General features: G+C 47.0%; 1 pseudogene; it reads left to right on the top strand.

The window, feature by feature from the left end:
- The first annotated feature begins 411 nt into the window (after positions 1–411).
- On the top strand, positions 412–25,728 carry LOC134809796 (elongation factor 1-alpha, somatic form-like; annotated as a pseudogene).

Genomic DNA, 25,728 nt, shown 5'->3' with positions numbered 1-25,728 from the left:
CATCTCATTTAATCATTGTGAAAAGCTCTGAAGCGAGTACTATTACTCACCCTATTTTACACATGGGAGGCTGAGGTTCAAAGAGGTGAAGTCACTTGCCTAAGGTCACACGACTTATTAGTGCTGCAGCAGGGATTTGAACCCAAAGACCAACCACTTAACTACTATTCTAATTGCCTCCTCTAAGCCTCAGTTTCCTCATCTGTAAAAGGGGAAAATAGTGTCTCTAACCTACTATTAATGTCTCTAACCTCTAACAACCTACTTCACAAGGTTGTTGATTATTAAATTATAAAGTTAAGATCTGGTGAAAGGTGGGAAGTTCTCTGGACTCAGACAGACTTGGGCTTTAATCCCAGCTCTGTAACTTACTAACTGGATGATCTTAGTTACATTACTTCCCCTCCCAGCATGAATCTCTTCATTGTTGGAATGGGGAAATGTGGTCATACCTATATGGACGGGTTGTCGGACGGAGTAAATGTGGACATCTATTGGCGTGTGAAGCAGGATTTGGACTGTGGAGGGGAGTGCTACCAGCAGAGGAAAGAGCCCGAGCAAAGGCCTAGAGGTGGCATGTCATGGGGAACATTGCATTGAATGAGATCCAGCTTGACTCAAATCTCATTTGCTGATGGTTTGACCCCCAGAGGACACCCCCAATCCCTGTGCCTCCCCAAGTCTGGTGAAGATGTTAACTCAGCTTGTCTCAATCCATCAACAAATATACTGGGAGTGGCATACTGGCAAAGACCTCAGAAAATGAGGGACATGTATTGAAATCCCAGTCCCCCCACTTACCAGCAGTGTGACTTTGCATGAGTCATTTCACTTCTCTGAGTCTCAGTTTCCCCATCTGAAAATGGGGAGAATATACACAAACTGCAGGGCAACATGGAGTGGGCTAAATGGGCTAAGGTGGCAACCCTCCCACGGAGGGTCCCAGCCCTCCCATATTGCAAGTGCCTTTGAACAGCTGGAGCCCAGACAGGAGAGCCTCCTTCCTCTTCTGTGCCTTCTATGGCGTCCTCATCACCTTGACTGCCATGATTTTGGCTGGAAGCGAGCCCTGGACATAGGGCTTCTGGTATCTTCCTTGCTGTGCCTTCTGGTGTCCACAGCCGCTGTGCTGGACCCTGGTGACCTTGTCCTGCTGCTGGTCCTGCAGATAGGAGCCCACCTGGAGTGTAGCCCCTGCATCTGTGCTCAACTAGAAAGGCAAGAACTCGCATTCCAGCTCCCACCTCTAATTTTATGAGGAAGAAGGAGCAACCCTTAATTTTTTTTTTTTTTTTTTTTTTTAGTTTTAAAAACTGGCATTGACTGGGCGCAGTGGCTCACGCCTGTAATCCCATCACTTTGGGAGGCTGAGGAGGGCAGATCACTTGAGGTCAGGAGTCTGAGACCAGACTGGCCAACATGGTGAAACCCTGTCTCTACTAAAACTATAAAAATTAGCCGGGCATGCTGGCACGTGCCTGTAATCCCAGCTACTTAGGAGGCTGAGGCAGGAGAATCTCTTGAACCTGGGAGGCAGAGGTTGTAGTGAGCCAAGATTGCACCACTGCACTCCTGCCTGGAAAACAAGAGCGAGACTCTGTCTCAAAAACAAAACAAAACAAACAAATAAACAAAAAATGACATTGAATATGTGCAGTATGGCGGTGTTGGTTGGTAAACTATGCAAATATTTCTGCTCCAGTTGTTAAACAGCAGCTGCCCCAAACCCTGTGAGTGCCCCCACCACCCTGGCAGTCTCAGCCCACCCCAGAGACACTCCCACTGTTGTAAACAACTCAGGAAAGAACACCTGTAATTATATTTCCTTTGAAAAGTATCTCAGGTTGAATTAATGAGTCAGAAGGATGCACATTTTAAGGCTTTAGATTCATATTTCCAAAATACCCTTCAGATAAATTATGTCATTTGAAACTCCTATCAGCAAAGTATGAGACTGTGAGAGTGCCCATTTTCTTTTTTTGTTTGTTTTTTGAGACGGAGTCTCGCTCTGTCGCCCAGACTGGAGTGCAGTGGTGCGATCTCGGCTCACTGCAAGCTCCGCCTTCCGGGTTCACACCATTCTCCTGCCTCAGCCTCCGGAGTAGCTGGGACTACAGGTGTCCGCCACCATGCCCGGCTAATTTTTTGTATTTTTTAGTAGAGATGGGGTTTCACTGTGTTAGCCAGGATGGTCTCGATCTCCTGACCTCGTGATCCACCCACCTCAGCCTCCCAAAGTGTGGGGATTACAGGCATGAGCCACCACGCCCGGCGAGAGTGCCTGTTTTCCTGCATCTTCATCAACAATGGTTTTTATAATTTTTCTATTGCTTGAAAACCTGGAAGATAAAAAGAAATGATGTACTGTTTTAATTTGCCTTTTATTTAGAGAAACAGTCTTGCTCTTGCTCTGTCGCCCAGGCTGGAGTACAGTGGTGAGATCACAGCTCACTGCACACCCAAGCAATTCTCCTGAGTAGCTGGGACTACAGGTGTGTGTCACCATGCTTCACTAATTTTTATTTTGATTTATGTATTTATTTTTGAGACAGAGTCTTGCTCTGTCACCCAGGCTGGAGTGCAGTGACGCCTCCCGGGTTGAAGCGATTCTCCTGCCTCAGCCTCCGAGTAGCGCACACCACCATACCTGGCTGATATATATATATTTTTTTGAGTTGGAGTCTCACTCTCTTGCCCAGGCTGCAGTGCAGTGGTACGATCTCAGCTCACTGCAACCTCTGCCTCCTGGGTTCACACCATTCTCCTGCCTCAGCCTCCTGAGTAGCTGGGACTACAGGCGCCCACCACCACGCCCAGCTAATTTTTTGTATTTTTAGTAGAGACGGATTTTCACCCTTTTAGCCAGAATGTTCTCAATCTCCTGACCTCGTGATCCGCCTGTCTCGGCCTCCCAAAGTGTTAGGATTACAGGCGTGAGCCAACGCTCCTGGCCCTAATTTTTGTATGTTTTGGTAGAGACGGCGTTTCACCATGTTGGCCAGGCTGTTCTCAAACTCCTGACTTCAGGTGATCCGCCTGCCTTGGCCTCCCAGAGTGCTGTGATTACAGGCATGAGCCACTGTGCCCAACCAATTTTTTTTTTTTTTGAGATGGAGTTTTGCTCTTGTTGCCCAGGCTGGAGTGCAATGGTGCCATCTTGGCTCACCGTAACCTCTCGAGTTCAAACAACTCTCCTGCTTCAGCCTCCCAAGTAGCTGAGATTAAAGGCATGTGCCACCACGCCTGGCTAATTTTGTATATTTAGCAGAGATGGGGTTTCTCCATCTTGGTCAGGCTGGTCTCGAACTCCCGACCTCAGATGATCCACCCACCTTGGCCTCCCAAAGCGTTGGGATTACAGGCGTGAGACACCGTGCCCAACCAATTAAAAAAAAATTTTTTTTTTTGTAGAGAGGGAGTCTCCCTATATTGCCCAGGCTGGTCTCCAACTTCTGGGCTCAAGTGATCCTCTTGCCTCAGCCTCCCAAAGTGCTGGGATTAGAGGCATGAGCTACCCCAGCCAGTGGCCTCCTCTTATTGATTTGAAAGAGATTTTTTTTTTTTTTTTGAGACAGTCTTGCTCTGTCGCCCAGGCTGGAGTATAGTGGCATGATCTCAGCTCACTGCAACCTCCGTCTCCCAGGTTCAAGCGATTCTCCTGCCTCAGCCTCCCAAGTAGCTGGGATTACAGGCGCCTACCACCAAGCCTTGCTTTTTTTTTTTTTTTTTTTAGTAGAGACAGGTTTCACCATGTTGGCCAGGTTGGTCTCAAACTCCTGACCTCAGGTGATTCGCCTGCCTCGGCCTCCCAAAGTGCTGGGATTACAGGTGTGAGCCACCACACCTGGCCGTAAGAGATTTTTGTATATTAAGTCGAGCAACTGCAAAGTAAGCTCTTGATTCCAGAAGCAATTTTGGTATTGCCTCTTCCCTTCCTCCATGGAGCTAGGAGAGGAATGATTTGTACTCTCAATCCAGAAAGGCTTTTTTATAGGAGAAATCTGGAGAAGATGGAAAACAAGAGATCTTGAAAGATTCCAAGTATTTTTTTACTTCGGAGGATTTTCTTCTTGAACCTACCCTTCCCGCTTCAAACTGTGGAAAGACCACTGTGCTCCTCTGTGGCCAGAATGACCGGGTTGCGCCCTCATGGCAGGGTGGGGTCTTTCTGGCTTGCTGCACTCTCTGAGCCAAGTGGGTCCCCACCCAAGAAATCTCCTTGCTCAGGAGCTGTGCTGATGTCAGAAAGACCCAGCTGACTGTCCTCTCGCCAAGCCCTGGCTCAAGTTGTCTCTGCTGCTGGCCAGCTGTGTGTCCTTGCCCTGTCCTTTAACCTCTCTGTGCCTCAATTTCCTTGTCTCTGAAATGGAGAAAACATTGCCCACCTTTCAAGGGTTGTAGGGAAGATTAGACAAGGTCATGTGTCTAAGGCTCTGGATACAATGCCTGGCATGGTGTAGGTGCTCCAGAAACACTTGGCAAATCAGTAATGGATAGCTGTTTTCCTTTCGTTTGTTCTTGTTAGTTTTGCGTGCATGACGTGTGTGTGTGTGTGTGTGTGTGTGTGTCCTTTTTTACCTTGCACTTTTTTCCAACTGAAAACTTACTCAACTTTTCAGAAAAGTAATAAAGCAAACCCCTTCACTTTAACCTATGTGGGTTAGGAATCTTTGGTGACAAGAAACAGAAATAAGTTGGAACTTGTAGAAATAATAGAAAGTGGGGAGAATGTATTAAAAAACACAAGGGTGTCACACATTCCAAGAGCCTAAACTGGGGATTCTTCTCTCTACTAATCCCTGGAGGTCGGCTGTGTTTTCCTCTCTCCTCCTCTCTCTCACCCTCTCCTGTCTTCTCTCCAGACTGGCATTCTCCTCCACTCAGTCGTGCACAGCTTCATGGCTGCAGCCACCTGCTTCTCCCAGGGACAGTCTCAGCTACCTGCAAAGACTCACTAACTGACCCTAAGTCCCTAAACCAGGTTCTGGTTAGGGAGATTCTGATTGGCTCACACTGGGCCAGGTCCAGTCAGATGTTGTCCCTTGAGAAACACATAGTGCGTCACAGCCCGAGGGCAAGTGAGTTCATCTGATCTCCTCTTGGTAGACAGGAAAAGTCTGGGCCAGCTGAGACACTCCAGAGGGACTGGGGTGGAGGTAGCTGGAAACTGAATTCAGAGCTCATGGAATTCACCCCAGAAGGTCAGAGCTTGAAGGAGACTCACATATTGCCTGATCCCACCTCTGCCCACAGTTCATAGAGAGAATGAGGCGCAGAGGTATGTGGTTTGTCCAAGACTGCCTGGCCAGTCAGTGATGGGGCTGGACAGAAACTCAGGTCCCCTAGCACCATGGCTCAGGCTTACATTTTCAGACAGTCAGATGATTTCTCCAAGAGCAGTGCTGTTCAATAGAACTTTCTGTTTTTGCCAGGTGCAGTGGCGCATGCCTGTAATCCCAGCTCTCAGGGAGGCAGAGGTGGGAGGATAGCTTGAGCCCAGGAGTTCGAGACCTGCCTGGGCAACATAGCGAGACCCTATTCTCCACAAAAAGGAGAAAAAAAAAGACAAAAAAAAAGAACTTTCTATTTTTGTGGTAACAAAAATATTTTATATCCATATTGTTGAATATTGGTTACGAGCCACATGTGGCTCTTAGCACTTGAAATTTAGCTGTTGTGGCTGAGGAATCAATTTTTTTCTTTTTTTTTTTTTTGAAACGAAGTCTCACTCTGTCACCCAGGCTGGAGTGTAATGGTGCAATCTCGGCTCCCTGCAACCTCTGCCTCCCGGGTTCAAGCGAGTCTCCTGCTTCAGCCTCCCGAGTAGCTGGAGCTACAGGTGTGTGCCACCACACCAGGCTAATTTTGTATTTTTAGTAGAGACGGGGTTTCACCATGATGGCCAGGCTGGTCTTGAACTCCTGACCTCAGGTGATCCGCCTGCCTCGGCCTCCCAAAGTGCTGGGATTTCAGGCATGAACCACCACACCTGGCCACCCCATTCTCTTAATGAGTAAACTGAGGCAGAAAGAGACCAGGTGGCTCACTCAACTAGCCAGCCTCCTAAGTCTGGGTTCTTCTGGTGAATCCCTGCAGAAGAGGGGAAGGTGAGAAGAAGAAACAGAGAGGGAGAGGGAGGAGGGGGAAGGGCCGGAGTGGGGACTGAGGATAATGACTGGGAGGAGAAGTCCGGGAGGACTGAAGGGAGGAGGGAAGAGAGCGTCTCACCTGGACAGGATTGTCCATCGGTCCACTATTTCCCCCAAAATGCGAGGCCCTGCCCTATTGGTCTTGGCTGTGATCTATGGGGGCTGTGACTGCATCATCTCAGTCATCTCGTTCTTTCTCATCATGACCTTGACCACACTCAACCAAGCAGGCTTCTTGGTGAACCTGAAGACATCTCTCCCAGGTGGGGCCTCTCCTTCCCCTCCCCTATCCTCCCTACCCTCTCCACCCTTCCCACCCTGGGCAAAGGCTTGGCTCTGACTGGAAATAGGAGGTCAGAAGTAGATAGCCCAAACAGAGGACAAAAATGGGACCCATGGGCTAAATCCAATCGCAAAAGGTCTGGATTTAGCCTGAATAATGCCTTCATGAAATTTGAGACACCATTAAAAAATTAGGTCTGACAGGCTGGACACAGTGGCTCACACCTGTAATCCCAGCACTTTGGGAGGCTGAGGCGGGTGGATCACGAGGTCAGGAGATCAAGACCATCCTGGCTAACACGGCGAAACCCCATCTCTACTAAAAATACAAAAACTTAGCCAGACATGGTGGCAGGCACCTGTAGTCCCAGCTACTGCGGAGGCTGAGGCAGGAGAATGGTGTGAACCTGGGAGGCGGAGCTTGAAGTGAGCCGAGATCGCACCACTACACTCCAGCCTGGGCGACAGAGCGAGACTCCAAAAAAAAAAAATTAGGTCTGACAACACTCGGGTAAGTTTATGCCCTTTATGTGGTCTCTTAGCCACTAAAGCCAACTAAAGGTAAAGTCAGTTACCTTTCATTCTGCCTTTCATCCTATTTGAGCAGTCATTTGTCTTCACAGTAAAGAAATATTTCAGTTGGCTGTGGTGGCTCACGCCTGTAATCCCAGCAGGTGGATCACCTGAGGTCAGGAGTTCGAGACCAGCCTGGCCAACATGGCAAAACCCTGTCTCTACAAAAATAATAATAATAATAATAATAATAATAATAATACAAAAAATTAGCCAGCGTGCATGGTGGCACACTCCTGTAATCCCAGCTATTCAGGAGGCTGAGGCAGGAGAGTTGCTTAAACTTGAGGGGGCAGAGGTTGCAGTGAGCTGAGATCGTGCCACTGCACACTCCAAAAAAAAAAAAAAAAGAGAAGAAAAAGAAATGTACCCAGGATCTCATAGCTATGGAAGATCAGGGCCAATATTTGAGCCCAGCTCCCCTGACTCTAAGACTAAGTGGTTTGTACCACATTAGAGCTGCCTCTAGGACCATGGGGGAAGCTAAAATGCCAGCTCCCCAGGGCCAGGGGCTTTGGTGCTTTCATTCACCAGTGACTAGAACAGTGCCTGGCACATGGTAGGTGCTCAATCATACTTGCTCAAAAAACAAAATAAATGAATGCATAGATGAACATGACATAGTCTATAGTCTATTACCATATTGTAACTGCTAGTTCAAGAAGTCTGACCTATGCTCTAGTAGAACCAGGAGGGAAGAGAGATGCTTCCTGCCCAGGGGCTCAGAGCAGCCTTCAGAAAGAGTGACCGATGGGTTGGGCCTTGGAAGATGAGATGCGCTAGGTGGGGATATTAGGAGAGAGCATTCTTGGCAGAGGGAAGCATGTTAGTAACAACCTGGAGGTGCGGAGAAAAGATGAGTCTCCTGAGGCCTCCCTGCAACTTAGTAGGTGGAATCAAGATTCAAACCCAGAAAACTCAACTTCAAAGCCCATGCTCGTAACCACTAACTACCTAGACTGCTTCCCATGCAGCAAATAGTGAGGGCTGACCCTGGGGCATTTCTGAGGAAGAACTGACAGAAGTGGGTGACAGAATGGATGACAGGGGAAGAAATGGAGAATGACTTCAGGTCACCAGTAAGTCACTCAATGAACAAGTAGTGAGCATCCACTCTGTGCCATGCTCTGGCTAGGAGTTAGAGTTAGCGTTGAATGAGACCCACACCTGCCTGCCAGAACTCACAGTCTGATGGGGGAGGTCGGCACACATGCACATGACCAGGCCCTAGGGAAGGAGGGAGGCAGAGGTGGGAGGTGTCTCCTGGCACAAATAATTAAATGGTATTTCTTCTCTCTCCTCCTCCTCCGCCAGGTACACAGCCTTCTTATTTGGCATCCCAGACACCACAGCAACAGATGGGGCATCTTGTCTCGCATGGCTGTGGGATATCTGACTGGCCAAGGCAAGGACCCTGTTGAGGGGGTAGGGATGCCAGCTTTGTCCACGGCACTACGGATTCTGTCCCCCCTCCCTGTGACTCACTTAAATCAGTTTGTTGGGTCAGATAGCTAGCAGCATTCCCTCTCCCTCTTCTAAAGCTGGTCTGAAATGGTTTCTCCAGGCAGAACTTCCCTACTCTGCCACAGACCATGCCAACTTGCAGCATTTCTGCTGCTGTTGGATGTAGAGAATCCCAGAATATCAGATTTAAGGCACTGATAGAGCTTCTGGAACCGTGAACCTCAAATCCTGTCCTTTAACCTGGGGAGCATCACCCCATACCGTTGGGTGGACTTGCGGCTTCCTCAGAGTGGGGGGTTGAAACTCTTGTAAACTGTGCCATAGTCTGGGTGGTAGAGGGAATGAAAGACCTGGGAGTGTGCCTATGTATTGTTCTCTCACTTTTTTTTTTTGAGACTGAGTCTTGCTCTGTTGCCCAGGCTGGAGGGCAGTGGTACGATTTCAGCTCACTGCAACCTCCACCTCCCAGGTGCAAGCGATTTCTCCTGCCTCACCCTCTCGGGTAGCTGGGATTACAGGTGCCTGCCACCATGCCCGGCTAATTTTTGTATTTTTAGTAGAGACAGGGTTTCACCATGTTGGCCAGGCTGGTCTCCAACTCCTGATCTCAAGTGATCCACCTACCCTGGCCTCCCAAAGTGCTGAGATTACAGGCATGAGCCACTCCCCAGCCTCTCCCCTTCTTTTTAACATAGATTCTAGTGTACAAGACACACTATTCCTAACCTTACTTTTTTCCCTTAACTAATTTTGAAAAGTCTTCTTTATTACAGCTGCATAGTATTCCATTGTGTATGAACCAGAATTTCAAAACCTATATAGAGAGAAAAGAGAAAAGCTCACGGGTGTTTTTAAGTAGAGAAATTGAGAAGCCCTGAATTTTTATCCAACTTCCTCCTTTTAATAAACAAGCAGAGGTTCACAGGAGAGAGAACTGTCATTTTTTGAATACTCAATATGTGTCAGGTATGTTCACATACGTGACCTCAATGTATCCTCTCAATAGCTGCATGAAAGCTGGGAGTGGTGGTACTTGTAGTCCCAACTATTCGGGAGGATCGCTTGAGCCCAGGAGTTTTGAGTCCAACCTGGGCCACGTAGCAAGACCTGGCCTCTTAAGAAAAAAAAACAAAAAAAATTTATATTAAATACATATTAGTATTCTCATTTTTGGGAGGAGGAAACTGAGGCTCAGAGGTTAAGCCACTTGCCAAAGGCCACGCAGATGACACAGCTAGTGAATAGCAAAGCTGGATTTTTTTTTTTTTTTTGGTAGAGGTTTTTAAAATATATATATACAAGACACATTAATCCATGCATTTTTTTTTTTTTTTTTGAGATGCAATCTCGCTCTTGTTGCCCAGGCTGGAGTGCAATGGTGCAATCTGGGCTCACTGCAACCTCCGCCTCCCAGGTTCAAGCAATTCTCCTGCCTCAGCCTTCCAAGTAGCTGGGACTATAGGTGCCCACCACCATGCCTGACTAATTTTTGTATTTTTAGTAGAGACGAGATTTCACCATGTTGGCCAGGCTGGTCTCCAGCTCCTGACCTCAGGTGATCTGCCCACCTCGGCCTCCCAAAGTGCTGGGATTACAGGCGTGAGCCACTGCACCCGGCCTTTTAATCCATTAAATTTGAGGACACAGTACCAAAAAAAACCACTTCAACTAATTTATCTGACAATGCTGTTCATATTCATGACACCATTTTTTTGTTGTTGTTTTGTTTTCCTAACAGTAAAGAAGGCGGTTTAGGGCTGCTGGGCTGATGTATATTTGGGGTTTCCATCTCCATCTCCCCACCTCACCCATATACCACCAGGGTCAAAGCTGGAATTTATTTATCTATTTATTTATTTATTTGAGATGAAGTCTTGCTCTGTCACCCAGGCTGGTGTGCAGTGGCACCATCTCGGCTCCCTGCAACCTCCGCTTCCCAGGTTCAAGTGATTCTCCTGCCTCAGCCTCCTGAGTAGCTGGAATTACAGGTGTATGCTACCATGCCCGGCTAATTTTTGTATGTTTAGTAGAGACAGGGTTTCACCATGTTGGCCAGGTTGGTCTCGAATTCCTGACCTCAAATGATCCACCTGCCTCCGCCTCCCAAAGTGCTGGGATTATAGGAGTGAGTCACCATGCCTGGCCAAAGCTGGAATTTAAACTCAGGTCTGTGGACCTCCATGGCCTACAGACCACGTCCTTAGCCACAGGACTATATTGTTTTTCAGAAAAGCCAACTGTGCTGAGAGGCATATAGGCGAGGGATTTGGCCAGCATTTTAGAGGGGGAGCTACAAACTTCTAGAGGCAGGGTGTGGTGCTGGCCGTGGGGATTACAGAGAGGCCAAAAGTGGCTGGGTAAGAATTCAGGTGCGGCTTGTGGACTCCTCAGTCCTGCCTAGAGATCCCTGCAGCCCAACGCCCCACCTCAGTGCTCCCGAGCCCAATGGGGCTCCTGCGATCATAAGCAGGACTTGTCACTCCAGACCTGTGCTGTCTCCATCATAGACAGAAGCGCCGAGGCTCCGTCTATGTCCCTGTGCCTAGCAGGCTGGGAGGCAGTACAGCATGGTGGCTGGGAGCCTGGGCTAGGTTTGCATCCTAGCCTGGCTTTTGCTGGCTGTGTGCCCTGAATAAGTCACTTCACTTCTCTGAGTCTGTTTCCCCACCTGTAAAATGGAAATGGTAATAAAATTGAACCTCATGTGATGTAGGAGGAATAAAGGCTAATGTGTGTAAAACACACTGCCTGGCACATGGTGCACACTTGTAAATATTGGTAATAATAGGACTAAGCATTGAACAAATTAGCTTTGGTGCATTTGGTATTTGGGTTCCATAAAGGAATCCGCTTTATTACAAAAACACAATCTGAAGCGTCCTGACTTATGTCCCAGAATCTGCATTTATTCCCACTTTCCGCTCCCATCATCCCTCGCACCCCAGCACCAGGCAGCTCCAGGGCGAGAACCGCACTGGCAGCACCTTCTTGAGCCCAGTCCTGGCTGGGTTTCCCATCTGTGGGACACCCTGGCTTCCTGGAGGCTTGTCTTCCTCCTGTCCCAGGACTTTAATGCTTTTTCCCATGGCCAGCCTTGTACCAGAACTCCAGGCCTGGGCTTGAGTGGACAGCGCCCCTAGGGGCTGAAGGTGCAAGCTGCTTTCCAGGGGGCTCAGAAGCTTTGGGAGGGCCTTGGGTTGTGGAAACCTTGGCGCGACCTTTGGCAGTGTGGGTTTGGTTTTTGTTTTGTTTTGAATTTTTATAAAATTTTTCTATTACAAAAATAATACATGCCATTGTAATAAAACAAACTAGATGGAAATACGAAAAGTCAATCTCTCTGTAGTTCCCTACAATCTAATGTTGGATTGTGAGACCTAATGTTGATTTTGGAATTTATTTATCCACACTATTCACTATATGTGTATATTTTGAGTTTTTTTCATTTTTTGCTTTGTTACAAAGATGGAAAGATACAATTTGCTTTGCAAGTTTTTTTTTTTTTTTTTTTTTTTTTTTTTTTTTAAGATACCGGGTCCCACTCTGTCCTCAGGCTACAATGTAGTGGCATTACCTTGGCTCACTGCAACCTCAACCTCCTGGGCTCAAACAATCCTACTGCCTCAGCCTCCCAAGTGGCTGGGACTACAGGCACTGCCACCATGCCCAGCTAAACAATTTTTAAATTTTTTGTAGAGATGGGGGTCTCACTATGTTGTTCAGGTCTTTTTTTTTTTTCTTTTTTGAGACAGAGTCTCGCTCTGTTGCCCAGGCTAGAGTGCAGTGGCGCGATCTTGGCTCACTGCAACCTCAGCCTCCCAGATTGAAGCGATTTTCCTGCCTCAGCCTCCCAAGTAGCTGGGATTACAGGCGCCTGCCACCACAACCAGCTAATTTTTGTATTTTTAGTAGAGATGGGGTTTCACCATGTTGGTCAGGCTGGTCTCGAACTCCTGACCTCAGGCGATCCACCTGCCTTGGCTTCCCAAAGTGCTGGGATTATAGGTATGAGCCACTGTGCCCAGCCCCAACCCCCTTAATATTCCTCAAGGGCTAACTGAAGCAGAATTGGAACCCAAACCCAGCTCCTCGGAGTTTTCCTTTGGACCATGCAGTTCCATCACTTCTGTTCTGCTGGGTGGTTCCAGGCAGGAACACAGACAACTTTGTACAGAGGAAAGTTGATTACGCATGCTGTAGCTCTGGGATAAGCTGTCTCTTCGCTTCCTAGTGTGGTTTCAAAGTTAGGTTCATGGATTTTAGTGCTTGTGGTCTGTTGAAGTTTTTGGATCCGTAGGAGTACAGTTTTCATCAAACTTGAAAAAAAATTTGGCCATTATTTATTTAAATATTTTTTATCTTTCCTTTCCCTCTGCCTCCTTTGGGGACTTCATTTACATATATATTGGGCTGCTTGAAGTTGTTGCAAAGCTCCCTGATGCTCTGTAACTATTTTTAAATCTTTTTTTTTTAATCCATTTCATTTTGGATACTTTCTATTGCTATGCCTTCAAGTTCACCAATCTTTTCATTGGCAGTATCTAACCTGCTGTCACTCCTAGCAAGGGTATTTTTCATTTTACATGTTGTTTTAATTTCTAGAAGTTTGATTTGGGTCTTTGAAAAGTCTTCCATGTCCAGGCTGGGCATGGTGGCTCACGCATGTAATCCCAGCAATTTAAGAGGCCAAGGTGAGAGGATTGCTTGAAGCCGGGAGTTCAAGACCAGCCTGGGCAACATAACAAGACTCCCCCTCTCCTGCCCATATCTACAAAATCTTCCATGTCTCTACTTATCATACTTAATCTTTCTTTTACCTGTTTGACCATGTGGGATACTGTATAGTTACAGTAACATTTAATTCCCTTTTCTGTTTTTTTTCTTTTTCTTTCTTCTTCTTTTTTTTTTTTTAGCCCAACCAGGATATCATGACATCCCTTTTCTATTAATTCTATCATCTGTATCATTTCTCAGTTTGTTTCTATTAATTTATTTTTCTTTTCATTTTAGGTCTTATTTACTTTCCTCTTTGCATACCTAGTAATTTTTAATTTGATGATGCCAGACATTGTGAATTGCACCTCTTCGGGTGCTAGTTATTTTCGTGTTCCTATGAATATTCTTGAAATGTGTTACGGGATACTTAAGGTTACTTGGAAACAGTTTGATCCTTTTGAGGTTTACTTTGAGTCTTTTTTTTTTTTTTTTTTGAGACGGAGTCTCACTCCGTCACCCAGGCTGGAGTGCAGTGGTGCGATCTCGGCTCACTGCTAACTCTGCCTCCCAGGTTCACACCATTCTCCTGCCTCAGCCTCCCGAGTAGCTGGGACTACATGCGCCGCCACCGTGCCTGGCTATTTTTTTGTATCTTTAGTAGAGACGGGGTTTCACCGTGGTCTCGATCTCCTGACCTTGTGATCCGCCCACCTCGGCCTCCCAAAGTGCTGGGATTACAGGCGTGAGCCACCGTGCCCGGGCTTTTTTTTTTTTTTTTTTTTTTGAGATGGATTCTCACTCTGTCACCCAGGCTAGAGTGCAGTGGCATGATCTCAGCTCACTGCAACCTCCACCTCCTGGGTTCAAGCAATTCTCCTCCCTCAACCTCCTGAGTAGCTGGGATTACAGGTGCCTGCCACCACGCCTGGCTAATTTTTGTATTTTTAGTAGAGATGGGGTTTCGCCACATTGGCCAGGCTGGTCTTGACCTCCTGACCTCAAGTGATCCCCACGCCTCCGCCTCCCAAAGTGCTGGGATTACAGGCGTGAGCCACTGTGCCTGGCCAGACTTTGAGGTTGTTAGGTGAGACCAGAGCAGCCTTTATTCTGGGGCTTATTTTGTCCCACTACTGAAACAATACACTTCTGAGGACTGTACCCAATCCCCCTGGAATTAAGAGGTTTTCTACTCTGCCTGGTGGGAACACAGAGTACTCCTGTCGCCATGTGAACTGTAGTGATTTTTTCCTCTGGTCCTTTCAGGTGATTCTTCCCCAGCCTCAGGAAGCTTCCTTACACACATGTGCTGATCAGTGAAGAGGGAACTCTCTGCAGAGCTCTCTGCAGCTCTCTCCTCTCCAATACTCTGCCCTGAACTCCAGCCACTGCGGCCTCCCTGGACTCTCAGCTCCAGCTGCTCAGCTCCAGAAGTCCATCAGGCTCCACCTGGGTGTGAGCCACGGTGCCCGGCCCCAACCCTCTTAATGCAGCTCCCTTCCATATGCCGCAGCTCAGAAACTTGTCCCAGGCAGCAAGGTGGGGGGCGGGCGGGCAATCATAAGACTCACCTCATTTGTTTCCCCTCTCTCGGGAATCACTGTCCTGCACTGGTGAGGTCCAATATCAGAAAACCATTGTTTCATAGATTTTGTCCAGTTTTTTCCATTGTTTCACTTGGGAGAATATATCTGGTCTCTGTTATCTCATCTTGGCCAGAAGCAGAAGTGTTCTGTATATTTAATGCACTATTTTAAAGTTTTTAAAAAGACTATCTTAAGGCCGGGCGCAGTGGCTCATGCCTGTAATCCCAGCACTTTTGGAGGCCGAGGTAGGTGGATTACTTTAGGTCGGGAGTTCCAGACCAGCCTGACCAACATGGAGAAACCCCATCTCTACTAAAAATACAAAATTAGCTGGGCATGGTGGTGCATGCCTGTAATCCCAACTACTCGGGAGGCAGAGGCGGGAGAATCGCTTGAACCCAGGAGGCGGAGGTTGCGGTGAGCCGAGATCATGCCATTGCACTGCAGCCTGGGCAACAAGAGTGAAATTCCATCTCAAAAAAAAAAGACTATCGTAGTCTGTTTGGGCTGCTGAAACAAAATACCATAAATTGGGTGCCTTATAAACAACAGACATTTATTTCTTACAGCTCTGGATGCTGGGAGGTCCAAGAACAAAGTGCTGGCAGATTTGGTGTCTGGTGAGGGCCCTCTTCCTGATTCATAGAGGGTGCCTTGTTGCTGTGTCCTGACATGGTACAAGGGGCTAGCTATCTCTTGGAGGTCTCTTTGATAAAGGCACTAATCCCTATCATAAGGGCTCCACTCTCATCACCCAATCACCTCCCAAATACCCCACCTCCTAATACCATCACCTTTGGGGTAAGGATTGTAATATATGAATTTGGAAGGACACAAACATTCCCTGTATAATCAGGATCAACTAAAGAGAAGGGTTCCAGGACTGTGCAGTCTTTAAAATATCCCCTAAGCATAATCACAGAAAGATTTGGAAAACCACATAATTCAATAAAAGGAGAGGTCTTTGTCTTAGGAGTCAGAGACCCAAGTCCCTCCTATTCCGTTCGGCATATGGGCTGATTTTCAGGCATGTTCAGGCTGGTCCTTGGTGCCATACCTGACTCATCTGTCTACAGTTGCCACTTCTTTTCTCTCTCCTTCCATCCACTCATCAGGTATTCCTGCCCCCACCATCCTCCACAGGTACCTGAAAAGTCCACATAAACATCAACCCCAGCTCCAAGCTGCAGGATGTTGCAAACGTGGCATCCCACTCTGCAGTAGGGGAGTCCTTGCAATAAACACATTGGACAATGGTGGAGAGGTCTCACCTAGGTACTTCCCCCACCCAAATTTTAAGCTCTTTGTTTTGAAATAATTACACACTCAAAGGCAAGTGTAAGAGCAGCACACAGGGATTCACATATCAGTCACCCAGCTTCCCCAATTGTGAGATTTTTTTTTTCTTTTTTTTGAGATGGAGTCTCGCTCTGTTGCCCAGGCTGGAGTGTAGTGGCGTGATCTTGGCTCACTGCAACCTCTACCTCCCAGGTTCAAGTGATTCTCCTTCCTCAGCCTCCCAAATAGCTGGGACTACAGGCATGCGCCACCACACCCAGCTAATTTTTGTGTTTTTAGTAGAGATGGGATTTCGCCGTGTTGGCCAGGCTGGTCTTGAACTCCTGACCTCAGGTGATCTGCCTGCCTTGACTTCCCAAAGTGCTGGGATTATAGGCATGAGCCACCACACCCATCCCCAATGGTGAAATCTTATATAGCCATAGTATAACATCTAAACCAGAAAACTGACATTGCTCTTTGTGTATTACTATTAGCCAGTCTACAGACCTTACTCAGTTTTTACCATTTTTTAAAACTGCATTCATTTGTATGTGTGTAGTTCTAGTTTTATCCTATGTACAAATTTGTGTAACCAACACCACAGTTAAGATACAGAATCATTCCATCACCTCGAAATCACAGCCTCATGCTACCTCTTTGTATTCTCAGCCACCCTCACCCTCTCCCGGCTCCTCACCCCGTCTTCGTCCTCTGGCAACCACTAATCTGCTCTCCATCTCTATAGTTGTGTCACTTTGAGATGTTATGTAAATGGAATCACACAGTATGTAATCTTTTGACACTGGCTTTTTTTCACTAAGCATAACACTCTTGATGTCCATCTAGGTTGCTGCATGTATCAGTAGTTCATTCTTTGCTATTGCTGGGGAGTATTCCATGGTATGGATGTACCAGAGTTTGGTCAACCATTCTCCCACTGAAGGGTTGTTTCCAGTATTTTGTTGTTACAAATAAAGCTGCTATAAACATTTCTCAGGCCGGGCGCAGTGGCTCACGCCTGTAATCCCACCACTTTGGGAGGCCGAGGTGGGCGGATCACGAGGACAGGAGATCAAGACCATCCTGGCTAACATGGTGAAACCCTGTCTGTACTAAAAATACAAAAAATTAGTTGGGCGTGGTGGCGAGCACCTATAGTCCCAGCTACTTGGGAGGCTGAGGCAGGAGAATGGCATGAACCCGGGAGGCGGAGCTTGCAGTGAGCTGAGATGGTGCCACTGCACTCCAGGCTGGGAGACAGAGCGAGACACCATCTCAAAAACTCAAAAAACAACATTTCTCTGCAAGTTTTTGTGTGAACTTAAATTTTAATTTATCTGGGATAAATGCACAAGAATACAGTTGCTGGGTTATATGATAATTGCATGTTTAGTCTTATAAGAAATTGCAGGCCGGGCGCGGTGGCTTATGCTTGTGATCCCAGCACTTTGGGAGGCCAAGGCGGGAGGATCACGAGGTCAGGAGCTCGAGACCAGCCTGGCCAACAAGGTGAAACCCTACTTCTACTAAAAATACAAAAATTAACCGGATGTGGTGGTGCACCCCTGTAATCCCAGCAACTCAGGAGGCTGAGACAGGAGAATCACTTGAACCTGGGAGGCAGAGGTTGCAGTGAATTGAGATCATGTCACTGCACTGCAGCCTGGGTGACAGAGAAAGATGCCATCTCAAAAAAGAAATTGCCAAACTGTTTTCCAAAATGTCTATACCTTGTTACATTTATATATATATATATTTTAAAAGTTATATATATATTATATTATATATTAAATATATATATAAAAATATACATATGCACCAGGCCCCAGTATTGGTTTTCCTTAGAGCTAGAAGCAGTTTTAGCTGGGAGGTGAAGTCTTAGACCAAATCAAAGTGCCTGAAAGTAGGCAGGGCGCAGTGGCTCACGCCTGTGATCCTGGCACTTGGGAAGGCCGAGGCAGCCGGATCACTTGAGGTCAGGAGTTTGAAACCAGCCTGGCTGACATGGTGACCCCATCTCTACTAAAAATGCAAAATAAAAAAATTCACCAGCCATGGTGGCAGGCGCCTGTAATCCCGGCTACTTGGGAGGCTGAGGCAGGAGAATTGGTTGAACCCTGGAGGTGGAGGTTGCAGTGAGCCAAGATCACTCAGTGATCTGAAAGTAGAATTTAAGGAATCAGCAAGCCAGTGGAAAAGGCTTTGGAAGGAGGGAAGAAAGAAAAGAAGAAGAGGAGATGTTGATGTTTTATAAGAAGAATGTAAAGCAGCAGATTGCCAATGGTGGGATTTCTGGCACTCTAACGGGCTGGTGCACAGAAAGACTTTCCAGACAATTGGGTCACTACCAACATCACCCTGGCCAAAAGCTCAGCCCTGTATTTTTTAAAGTCCAGATACCAGAAAAACCTCTTGAGAGGTAAAATGAAATTTCTGCAACAATAGGGAATTAGGACAGCAAAGAATCAGCATCTTTAAAAACCACATATTAGATATTTACTTATTTACATATTTCCACAGGCCAGTGTCATAACAAATATAGACCTTCCTACGGTACTTTACAGTTGACAAAGCCATTTTACTGCTCATCTGCTCTTCACAATAATTCTGTGAGGGCAGCTATTACCGTCCTTCTCTTAGTGGTGAGATAATGAGGCTCAGAGAGGTGAAAGGTCACACAGCCAGGAAGTGGTGAAGCTGAGACCTGGTGCCTAGTCTTTGGATGCCAAAGCCAGTTTCCTTCCCAACACTCCACAGATGCTTTCAGAAGCATAGCCTGAAAGGCCAGAGATGGGTGTCATAGGGCCTCACATTACCTTTTATGAACTTGTGGGAGTTATAGCCAAGAAATTACATCAATACACCAAGATGCAAAATAATTCATGGAAAACAAAGCTTACAGGAAGGTGAAATTAGCTACATTTCCCAACCATCCCTATCACTACCTGTAACCTAAGGGGAAAGACCAGAATTGGTGACAATGTGATCAGAAAAGTGTTGTAATAGCAGCCACCCAGGCATCCAAGGCCCTCCAATGTCCTTGGTTTTAAGATCATTTTTCTCTGCAGTTTGTGGCGAGAGCGCCCCCATGTGTTTCTTTTTTCTTTTTCTTTTTCTTTTTTTTTTTCAGATGGAGTTGCCCAGGCTGGAGTGCAATGGCCCATCTCGGCTCACTGCAACTTCCACTTCCCGGGTTCCAGCAATTCTCATGCCTCAGCCTCTCACGTAGCTGGGATTACAGGTGCATGCCACCATGGCAGGCTAATTTTGGTATTTTTAGAAGAGATGGGGTTTCCCCACGTTGGCCAGGCTGGTCTCGAACTCCTGACCTCAAGTGATTGGCTCGCCTTGGCCTCCCAAAGTGCTGGGATTACAGGCATGGGCCACCGCGCCAGTTTTAATTATTGGCCGGGCATGGTAGCTCATGCCTGTAATCCTAGCACTTTGGGAGGCCAAGGTGGGCCAATCACTTTAGGGCGGGAGTTCGAGACCAGCCTGGCCAACATGCAGAAACCCCGTCTCTACTAAAAATACAAAAATTAGCCAGACGTGGTGGTGCATGCCTGGAATCTCAACTGCTCGGGAGGCTGAGGCACGAGAATCACTTGAGCCTGGGAGGCAGAGGTTGCAATGAGCCGGGATTGCGCCACTGCACTCCAGCCTGGGTGACAGAGTGAGACTCCATCTCAAAACAAAACATCTCAGTTTTAATTTTGAATATAATGAATATAGATAGCTCTAATTTACATAATCAAATCCCTTTGGAGTCCCTTTAATAGTGTAAAGGGTTCCCAAGAGCAGAAAGTTGGAGAATCACCATATCAGATCACTCTTTTTTCCATAATCTTCTTGGAAAACCCCCGTCTGTACTAAAAATACAAAAATTAGCCAAGCATGGTGGTGCGTGCCTGTAATCCCAGCTACTTAGGAGGCTGAGGCATGATAATTACTTGAACCCGTGAGGTGGAGGTTGCGGTGAGATGAGATCGCACCACTGCACTCCAGCCCAGGCAACGGGGTGAGACTCTGTCTCAAAAAAAAAATAATAATAATAAATAAATAAAATATGAAATTTAAAAAAAATTTAAAATGTAATTATTTTAAAATAGCAGTATAAACTCCTTACATATTAACACATCACTTTTTGTTGTTGTTGTTGTTGTTGGTTTTGAGACAGAGTTTCGCTCTTGTTGCCCAGACTGGAGTGCAATGGCGTGATCTTGGCCCACCACAACCTCTGCCTCCTGAGTTCAAGTGATTCTCCCGCCTCAGCCTCCCGAGTAGCTGGGATTACAGGCATAAGCCACAGCGCCCAGCAAATTTTTTTTTTTTGAGACGGAGTCTCACTCTGTCGCCCAGGCTGGAGTGCAGTGGCGCGATCTCAGCTCACTGCAAGCTCTGCCTCCTGGGTTCACACCATTCTCCTGCCTCCCAAGTAGCTGGGACTACAGCCGCCTGCCACCACGCCTGGCTAATTTTTTTAAATTTTTTGTATTTTTAGTACAGGAGGCTGGGATGGGAGGATTGCTTGAGCCTGGAAGGTCAAGGCTGCAGTGAGCCATGATCATGCCACTGCACTCCAGCCTGGATGACAGAGTGAGACCCCGTCTCGGAAAACAAAAAACTGCCATAATTAAGAATGTTAACTCTACTAAAAAAATTAAAACCTGTCATAAGCATCTTGGTAAATAAATCTTTCCATGTGTCTTTGGTAGTTTAATTATAATCAACTCCTAATGAAATAAATTCCTCATGAACCACTGGGCATGGTGGCTCAAACCTGCAATCCCAGCACTTTGGGAGGCTGAGGCTGGAGCATTACTGGTGGCCGGGAGTTCGAGACTAGCCTGGGCAATGTAGCAAGACCCTGCCTCTACAAGAGTTTCATTAAAAAAAAAAAAAAAGAAACAAAGGGTAGGCATTATTTTTGGAATCTTCTGACACAGACTGCCCAATTGCCCTTGAGAAAAGACTAGACCTGCAGGGGCAGGGTGTCCCTTCAAATGGTGACTGAGCGCCAGTGTGCCGGGCACTGTCCTTGGTGCTGAGAGTGCCGCAGCGAATAAGAAGCAACTCTGCTGTTGGAGCTCAGCCTCCTGGGAGACTGGGAAGGGGTAAGGCAGACGATGACAAGTGCTTCAGAAAATTCTACAAAAAGGTGAAGGGACACAGTGTGGGAGAGTTACTGTACATCAGGTATTCAAGCAGGGGTGGGCTCTAAGATAACATTAGAGCAGAAACCTGAAGCTTCAGTGCCTGTTTCCCATAACCTGAGTATTATCACACATCTCAGCTAGTGAGACACATGAGTTTCATCCCCACGTCCTCCGAGCATTTATTACACACCTACTGTATTCTAGATGCCAAAAGAACAAAGCATGTTAGCCTGCAGCTAGTGAACTAGATATTCAACTTGTAGTTTGCTGACCTCATAGGCTTGTAGTAGCAGGACTATGGATTGGCATAGAACCAAGTGAGCCACCAAGTTCATCAAACCAACGGGTAAAGTTCATCACTACCTCACCCTCACTGCAGGCTCAGTGGGAAGAGCCTTGTATTTGAGTCTGGGGAGTTGGTCTCATTTTCAACTTCTGATCTGGTCATTTGCCAGTCACTGGGCCTTGGGCAACCCACTTCTGATCCTCAATTATCCTTTCTGAGAAAGAAAAATATTCCTTTTACAAACTTGAATTATTTATATAAAAGTGCTTACTAAAAAATGCTTTCAAAGCCTCTTATCCACTACTCATCCACCCCAAAAAGAGTTGAATATGAATAGAAACAGTAGCTTTCTTCCTTGGGATACCAATTTTTGAGTCCATGAGGCAAGATATGCTTTGCATGGCTTCTATACTGTGTAGCTCTGGTTCTCTGCCATGGAAGGTTTCCCTTGTCTAGAGCCCCCTTCCCCCACCTGTCAAAGCCTCCCCTGACGCAATCACTGCATCCTCCCATGTCTGAGGGTCGACCAGCTACTGAGAGGCCTTCCTCTATTGTGCTAAGGTTGGAGTTGGCATTGTTTTCAATGCTGATGGGAGACTGAAGTTTTGAAGCCTATAGATTTACTCCAGGACCTGTGACGGGAAAGGAGAAGCATTTTATTGAGTTTCTGGCAGTGTGTTGGATCTAAGCCTACGTGTCTACCAACTCTGCTGCTGTGATAGTCCGGCTGCCCACTTAGCCCTTAATATCAGCCACCTTTGTTCCTTCTATGCCTCTTCTGTCCTGTGTTTCCAGTCTTTGAAGGCAAAGATTATGTCTCTGAGCTTTGTACTTGATCTTAGCCAAAATGCCAAGAAGCAATTGTCTGTAAGCTTTGGCCAGGGTTTTTAGATGAGTAAATATTATATCTTCTTAAAAGGTATGTGTATAATGCATTGCCATACTGAAAATCATCCCCCTGGAAGGTCTTACACTCAACAATGGTGGCTTTGCTTACAAGTCAGCATCCTTAGGAACAGTTTTGAGACCCTGAAGCACATTCTTCAGGGCACTGATATGGTTTGCCTCTGTGTCCCCACCCAAATCTCACCTTGAATTGTAATAATCCCTATGTGTCAAGGGTGGGACCAGGTGGAGATAATTAAATAATGAGGGCGGCTTCCCCCATTATGTTCTCATGATAGTGAGTTAGTTCTCATGAGATCTGATGGTTTTATAAGGGGCTTTTCTCTCCTTGCTTGGCACTTCTCCATGCTGCCACGTGAAGAAGGATGTGTTTGCTTCCCCTTCCACCATGATTGTAAGTTTCTTGAGGCCTCCCCAGCCATGCAGAACTGTGAGTTAATTAAACCTCTTTTCTTTATAAATTACCCAGTCTTGGGTATCTCTTTATTAACAGCATGAGAACGGACTAATACAGGCAACTTCACTGGGAAATGTCTGAGTCTTTAGAAACTTTAGTCTTAGTATTTATTTATTTATTTATTTATTTATTTATTTATTTATTATTTTGAGATGGAGTCTTGCTCTGTCGCCCAGGCTGAAGTGCAGTGGAGTGATCTTGGTTCACTGCAACCTCTGCCTCCCAGGTTCAAGCGATTCTCCTGCCTCAGCCTCCCCAAGTAGCTGGGACTACAGGCATGCACCACCGTGCCAGGCTGATTTTTGTATTTTTAGTAGAGACAAGGTTTTGCCGTGTTGGCCAGGCTGGTCTTGAACTCCTGACCTCAGGTGATCCACCCACCTCAGCCTCCCAAAGTGCTGGGATTACAGGCATGAGCCACTGCACCAAACCGTCTTAGTTTTCAGAATGAGTGTTAGAGGCCAGGCGTGGTGGCTCATGCCTATAATCCCAGCACTTTGGGAGACTGAGGTGGGTGGATCACCTGAGGTCAAGAGTTCAAGGCCAGCCTGGCCAACATGGCGAAACCCCATCTCTACTAAAAATACAAAACTTAGCCTGGCATGGTGGCGTGCATTTGTAATCCCAGCTACTCGGGAGGCTGAGGCAGGAGAATCGCTTGAACCCAGGAGGCAGAGGTTGCAGTGAGCCGAGATTGTGCCACTCCACTCCAGCCTGGGTGACAAAGTGAGACTGCATAAAAAAAAAAAGTTAAAAAAAAAGAAAAGAAAAGAAAAAAAAAAGAATGAGTGTTAGAGTATTTGAATCTTACTTTTATTTTTACTCCTGACACTTATTTAACTTGCTGTATGTTAACAAGTCCCTCCCTTCTCTGGACCTCAGTTTCTCCACCTGTGTAATGAACAGATAGAATGGGATCTAAGGGATATTCAGATTCCAGGAATCTCTGCTTTCTGAAATATATTAGCTTGATGCAGGGAGCCAATCTCACAGTGCCTGTGAGATTTAATCATCATCATTTAGCAAGTGCACAGTAGATGTCATGGGATGGCTCATGTGTGGTCTTCTGTGTCTTTACAACAGCCCGTAAGGTAGATGGTGAGATCTCTGTTTCACAGATGGGGAAACCAAGGTTTAGAATGCATCCCTTGAGGTTCATGTTAATTGCAGGCTGGGCCCTGGATCAGATTTGCGCTCTCTCTGGGCTGAGTGAGCTGCACATTTGGTGGCTTTTACAGATGCCCTGGTTCGAAGGCTGTAAGGTCACCAGGAAGGAACGGAATGTGGCAGGTGTGACACTGCTAAAAGCACTGGACTCAATCACACTGCTACCCACTCCACGGACAAGCCCCTGCAGCTGCCCCTGACAGGCAGGTACAAGAATGGGGATAAGTTCATGCCTTGTGGAGGTGCTTGGGGTTGGGGACCTACTGGGGTCTGGTTGCTGATGGCCCTGAGTGCTCTGTCCCTCCAGGTATTGGCACTGTGCTTGTGGGGCAGGTGGAAGCAGGCATGGTGGTGACCTTCGCCCCATGCAACATCACCATGGAAGTCGAGTCTGTGGAGATGCACCAAGGCCCTGCCTGGTGACAAGGTGGGCTTCCATGTGAAGAACGTATCAGTAAAGGACATCAGGCGAGGTGACCTGGCAGGACAGCAAGAATGACCCACCCTCAGAGGTGGCGAGCTTCGTCTCCCAGGTGAGACACCCACTGAGGGGCATGTTCCGCTGCTCCTAGGGCTGCCAGCTCACTCAGAGTGGTCGCAGGGCATGGGCTCTGTATTAGACTCTTGACCACTGTGGAGGTGGAGTCAGACTGCCTGGGTTAGAATTCTTACTCTGCCTTTTATTTGTGTGCACCCTTGAACAAACCAATGTACTTCAACGAATCTGTTAGTTTCCACAACAACATCTTGAAAAGCAATATTTCTTTTTTTTTTTTTTTTTTTTGAGAATGAGTCTCACTCTTGCCAAGACTAGAGTGCAGGGGCAGGATCTCAGCTCACTGCAACCTTGCCTCCCAAGTTCAAGCGATTCTCCTGCCTCAGCCTCCCGAGTTGCTGGGACTACAGGCATGTGCCACCACGCTCAGCTAATTTTTGTATTGTTAGTAGAGACGGGGCTTCACCATGTTGGCCAGGCTGGTCTTGAACTCCTGACCTCAAGTGATCCGCCCACCTCGGCCTCCCAAAGTGCTGGGATTACAGGCATGAGCCACCATGCCTGGCTGAAAAGCAGTATTTCTTAAACCAGGTGGTTTACAATCATCTGGGAAGGTGTTTCAAAAATACAGATTCTGGGGCTGGACACATGTTGGCCAGGCCAGACATGGCAAAACCCCATCTCTACTAAAAACACAAAAATCAGCTGGGCATGGTGGCATGTGCCTGTAATCCCAGCTACTAGGGTGGCTGAGGTAGCAGGATCAGTTGAACCTGGGAGGCAGAGGTTGCACTGAGCAGAGATCGTGCCACTGCACTCCAGCCTGGGCAACAGAGTGAGACTCTGTCTCAAAAAATTAAAAAATAAAATGTGCCCAAGGTGCCTGACCTCTTAGTTGATCAGGGTCACCTCCTTTGGATGGGGCTTAGCTGATGCCCCCCTTTCTCCCCTCCCCATCCCACCGTGGCTTCCAGGTGATCATTCTCAACTACTTTGGCTGCACCACAGCTGGCTACTCACCAGTTTTGTACCGCCACACAGCCCACATTGCCTGCATGTTTGCAGAGCAGCAAGTTTGCAAACCAGCGCTTGGGCAAGAAAGTGGAAGACAACCCCAGAGCTTTGAAGTCTGGGGACTTGGCCATCGCCCAGATGATCCTGGGCAAGCCCATGTGCGTGGAAAGCTTCTCAGACTACCCGCCCCTCAGTTAA

Source organism: Pan troglodytes, chromosome 1 (assembly GCF_028858775.2).
Source record: "Pan troglodytes isolate AG18354 chromosome 1, NHGRI_mPanTro3-v2.0_pri, whole genome shotgun sequence".
Classification (NCBI taxonomy): Eukaryota; Metazoa; Chordata; class Mammalia; order Primates; family Hominidae; genus Pan; species Pan troglodytes.
The sequence above is the reverse complement of the archived record's forward strand: the minus strand, read 5'-3'. Positions and strand labels throughout refer to the sequence as shown.